The following is a 6192-nucleotide window of genomic DNA, read 5'->3' on the forward strand; positions in this document are numbered from 1 at the left end:
AATTATTATAAATATTTTACAAAGTTATAATTAAAATCAAACTCTAAGGATTTTAAATATTAAAAATAATTAGTATTTGTCTTAATCAATTTGAATTTGTTGAGTGATCATTTCACTCGTACGCTTAAATAACTATTAGAAATTAGAATCTCGCCTTGTGTGTAGCAATTCATTGACTAGCAGTAAACCCTTAATAAATGGAGCATCAATATGTGGTTAAACTTGGCAGGAGTATTCGAATACGCGATACCCACCCGCCTATACCCGGTTAGGGAGGATAATAACTTGACTTGAGTCGAGGCAAATTTTGCTTAGGACAGGACATGGTCAGGTTTATGGTATACCTACCCCGGATATATACATATAAACACTTTTTAGGAATTAGAATTTGTCTCACATCACAGATTTAGTGATTCACAACATCACTCCATACTCTATAGCCATGTAAGAGAAACCCAGTCATCCTCACCCAGAGTCTTCTTCTTTTCGACTTCTTCACAAAAAACCTTATAGCTCCTGTCATCGTTGTTGGTAAGCCCATCGCCTCCTACCCCTTCACAGCTCTCATCTTCCTTCACAGCTCATGTCGCCATTGCTGTTTATCCCGTTACCGTCGTTGTTGAGTCCATCACCACCTTTCTCCTGTCGAATCCCTTTTCTCTATGTAAATTATTCTCTCTCTCTCTCTCTCTCTCTCTCTCTCTCTCTCTCTCATTGTGAGTCTGTTAAGTTTTTCTCTTCTTCTTTCACAGATTCATCACTTAGTCGCCATCGCTATGAGCCCGGACATTGCTGTTATAGTTTCATCTGAGTATGTCACCAAATAAAATAAATTTTTTATTCAAGTTGGACCAGTTGGAAATAGGCATGCATGAGATCATTTTTGTATGTAATTTCTGAATTTTCTCATCCAAATTTGATCTATGTGGTTGAGTATTTTAGTATGACGATCATCGTGGTTTCATTGCGACACTAATGTGATAAAAGTTGCGGTAATTTCATAACTAATATATGAGACAGACCAGATTATTAAAGTAATTAGGGAAATAACATTCAGATGTGCGCATACCATTTATAAGATGTGATTATCTCAGGAAAATATATGCGTATAGCCCAAGTAGAAGATTGTTAGAAAATTATTATTTCTTAATATATTTATAGGCAATACATATATTAATTATAATTACAAATTAAGTAATTTCACATTAAATGACTTATATAACAGTGATCTCATTTATTATCATAAATGTTGAATTAAATAAGTCATTATTACTTTTGATTTGGATAAATGAGATTAAAACCATAGATACTATTTTATTTGAGTTTTAGGATTTAATGAGTGTCACACTCAAAATAACGACTTCAGAATTTTAGTCTCTAACACATCAAACTCGTCTCCGTAGCTCTTTTCTCACAGCAGAGTTGTGATTCAGCCCTATCAGGGATACAAAATATTTTAGTTGACGAAGATCAAAGAACCATAAGAGCCAAACTCTCTGATCTCAATCATGCTCTCGAATGAAGGGATGCTTCTACACTCTCAGTTATATTGTTTAATGATTTAACATGGACAAGGTTGAGAAATTCTAAAATTTTCAGATAAAACAGAATTTTTATTCAATCAAATGATTATAAATAATTTTATTGAATTAAATTATATTAATATGATCACCCCAATTTGTATTTTACAACATAATTAAAGCATAATTCATATTTTTTTATTTTGTGATTAATCAACATTTTCTAAATTTTATGATTGATAAATTTTTTTTACAAAACATAAATTTGTGATTAATTATTACAATCATAATTAATTAAGAAAATCAAGAAAAACTTATAAAAAAATGAATAAAAGATAAAAAATAGAGTAAAAATTTATTTTGAAACTAAAAATTTGTCAATTGTGCTAAAAATTCTAAAAATTTGTATCTTATTATATAATCAATTTTGTTATTTTCTTCAACTTTATTTTTTTTTTGTATCCAAAAAAGTATATAATGTCACACTTATTTCAAAAAAGATGAAACTCTTCAAATACACGGTATAATGTATAATTTAAGAATAATAAATACAAAATATATTATAAAAAAAAATCAAATAAAAGATAAAAAATAGAGTACAAATTTATTTTAAAACTAAAAATTTGCAAATTGTGCTAGAAATTCTAAAAATTTGTATCTTATTATATAATTAATTTTGTTACTCACTTCAACTTCATCATTCCTCTGTATCCAAAAAAGTATATAATGTCACATTTATTTCAAAAAAGATGAAACTCTTCAAATAGACGATATAATGTATAATTTAAGAATAATAAGAAAAAAAATCTAAAATTTTATAATAGTATTGAAATTTTCAATGACGATAATACAAAGAGTTTAAATCTACCAAATAAATTCAATAGTTACCCTTTGCACATCTTATTTAAATTTGAATTGTAAAATTTAATTTGTATCTTCTTTTTTTTCTAATATAAATTATTTTTGACAAAAAATAGGAGAAAAAATCTATTAGACCAAAAAAATATTCTATCAAAGAATTATTATAAAGAGATTTATAATTAGAGAAGAAAATAATAAAAGCATTAATAATAATAAAAAAAAGAAATAAAGCTCATATTAAAGAATGTTAGAAAAGAAGTAATAAAGTTCGTATTAATAATAATAATGCTGAGGAATGATGTTGCTGCTTTAGGTTTCTAGCCTCCGCCTTTGGCCATCATTTTTTTTTTCTTTTTTCGCTTTTTTATTTAAATTATCAAGTCATAAAAAATAAAGAACAATTCAAAAAAATGAAAACAGTAAGATCAATAGTAACTATACAAATCAAAATACATAGGAGAAAAATAAACTATTATATGGTAGAATTAACATGAGTATATTTCATCATTAAATAAACAAAGTTAATACAAAACAAAATTACATGTAAAGAGAAAAAAAGAGTTAAAATATCCAAAGTGATAAAGAGATTATTTTTACAATTTTATTCTGTCATGTTTATATATATAGAAGACTATAAAACAATTAACATCTAACCAAATTAAATTGTATTTATTATTATTAGAAAGGGTAAGAGAGACAGTAGTAGAAAAAAGGTTTGTGTGTATTCAAGTTGTGTAGAATGATACAATATAAAATGAGATTTATAGGTACTAAAAGAATCGAAATAATAAAAACGTAATATCCTATAATAAATATTCAGATATGTTAAATAATGCTAATTGATCTAATTGATCCTAATTATACTCTAACATCCCTCCTCAAACTCAAGTGGCAATTTAAGTTTGAAACTTATTTGAAACAACTAAATAAAAAAAATGCATAAACTGATAGAACGGGTGCAGATGGAACTGTCTGAAAAAAGCGCAGACAGAACTGTCAGAAGAAAGCGCAGACAGAACTGTCGGAAGAAAGCGTAGACGGAAATGCCAGAAGAAAGTGTAGATGGAACTGCCGGAAGAAAACACAGACGGAACTGCCGACAGAGTGGCCAACTGCCAAAAAACTGTTAAAAAGATGGCAAATTGTCGAAAAACTGTTGAAAAGTGACAAAGTGCAAATAGATGATAAACTATCAGAAGTTGACGAAAAACATATGGTTTCTCCATGAGAATAAGTAAGTAGTGGATGAACTAATTGGTGAGGTCAGAAAAGCATCAAAGCATTGTCAAAAAGAAAAGAAAAAAATGGCACGGAAGAAAATTATGAAAAGTATGGTGATTTCACCAAAAGAAAATCAACTTATCATCCTCAAGGAGGATACCATGACTCTGATATCATGTTAGAATGGGGAGAGGGAGCAATAGAAAAAATGTTTGTGAGTGTTCAAGTTGTGCAGAATGATACAATATAGAAGGGTATTTATAGGTGATAAGAGAATCAAAATAATAAAGACGTAATATCCTATAATAAATATTCAGATATGTTGAATAATGCAAATTAATCTAATTGATCCTAATTATACCCTAACAATTATATTCAATTAATTGATATACATAATATTAAATTGTGTGATACTTAAATATCTAATCAAATCAATTAGTTGATATAATTAAGCCATCGTAAAGAATTATATTTAATGAGTTAAAAAAAAATTAAGAAACACTCTTAGAAGCATGCCATGTTAGCTTCATCATTAAGTGCAAAAACCTTATTTTTATACAATAGAATAGATTGGAGATTTTCACAATTACGAAAATTTTCACAAATTATACATTTAAACATAATTTATGGAGATTTCACAAATTATACATTTAAACGTAATTTACGAAATTCCAGAATAGATTATGAAAGCTAAGAATTTGAATATAATTCGTGGGTGTTGGTGGGTCTCCAACTAAGTGGGGCCCACAAGTTAAAACAAAAAAATAAAAGAAAATGGCTAATCAACAGTAAGGAGGGAGAGAGAGATTTTGTAAAAGCCCTCACTTTTGAAACAAAACAAAACAGAGAGAGTGGGGAATGTTTTCGGCGTCGAAGAGGAGAAGAAAATTGGGAAAAAAGGGCAAGCCATTTTTGATCCGATTGAACCAGTAAATTTGCTCCATTTCTTATGAAATTTTAGTATGTTATTTCTGGTGTAGAGATGAACATTAGGATATAATTTGCTAGTTGTATTGCCTTCTCTTTTTGTCTGATTTGAGATACCCACTTTGTAGAGGGTTTATGTTGATTCCATCAGTTTTGATGATGTATCTTGTTGATTGTTGAGATGCCCTAGTGCTACTAGGAAGACTGATTGTGTACCCATTATTCTGATAGTGGAAGATTTTACTGGACTAGGTCCCGTAGATTTTTTGTCCCTCTTTTGGGAGTTTTCCCACGTTAAAATTCTAGTGTCTGATTATTTAATTTTTGCCATTATATTTGCTGCTTGGAGTATCTTTGGTTTTGCTTATTTAATTGCACGGGTTGTGAAAAAATTATTTTTGGTGCTTCCGCTGTTAGACAGGTTCTTGTTTGAACCTTTGTTGAGTTTTTCTAACAAAGTGATATCTAGAGCTTTGGTTGTTTATCTCTGTACTGATTAAATGGAGGAAAATACTCATGGACCAAATATGGTCAAATTGAATTCCCAAAATTATTCAATTTGGAAGACTCTCATGGAAGATATGTTGTATAGCAAGGACTTGTATGATCCTGTGGAGGGGGATAAATCCAAAGGTACCAAATCCGATGCTGAATGGAAGAAGTTGAATCGGAAGGTAGTTGCTTTGATTAGGCAATGGCTTGATCTTAGCGTGTATCCATATGTTGACACCGAAACGAATGCCTAGAAGATGTGGAAGAAATTAAAGGAGTTATATGAGAGGAAGAATGTGCAAAACAAGGCATTCTTGATTAGGAAGCTTGTCAATATAAAGTATATTGAAGGTAAATCAATGTCGGAGCACTTGAGCACTTTTCAAGAGACGGTGAACCAACTGACAAATAATGAAATCACTTTGAATGATGAGTTTCAAGCCTTGTTGTTGTTGAGCTCTTTGCCTGATAGTTGGAAAGTTCTGGTTGTGACACTGAGTAACTCAGCTCCAAAAGAAAAGTGGACGTTAGCAATGGTTAAAAAGAGCATGTTGAATGAAGAAGCCAGAAGAAGAGAGTTAGGTTTGATTAATGCCTCCTCCCAGTCAGAAGCACTTGTTTCAGAGTCACGGGGGAGAAGTCAAAGTAGAAAACCTCACAGTTCTGACAAGTCAGAAAGTCGAAGCAAGTCAAGAGGAAAGTACAAGCTAAGAAAGGAGTTCACTTGTCACCATTGTGGCAAGTCGGAGCATATCAAGAGATATTGTAGGTTCTTGAAAAGAGAACAATCAAGGGGAAGAAACGAAGACAAAGGTAAAGATAGTGATAAAGAAACTGCTGCTATTGTTTATGAAGATGTTCTTATCACATATGATGAAAATTATGTAAATCTTGTCTGTGATGATTCCACTTGGATTATGGACTCTGGTGCCTCATGTCATATCACTTTGAGGCGTGAATTTTTCACTTCCTATACTACTGGAAATTTTGGTAAGATCAAGTTGGAAAATAAAGGAGTGTGTGATATATACGCTAACTAATTATGTTGTTGAATTTCGATTGGACATCCACAATCACATATCACATCTTTATAAATTGATTAGCCTCTATTAACAGCTTAGTTGTTTTTACAATTGTGTTAGTCTATCTCGAAACGATCTTGAGAAATAGC

Source organism: Arachis ipaensis, chromosome B02, assembly GCF_000816755.2.
Source record: "Arachis ipaensis cultivar K30076 chromosome B02, Araip1.1, whole genome shotgun sequence".
In the NCBI taxonomy this organism is placed as follows: Eukaryota; Viridiplantae; Streptophyta; class Magnoliopsida; order Fabales; family Fabaceae; genus Arachis; species Arachis ipaensis.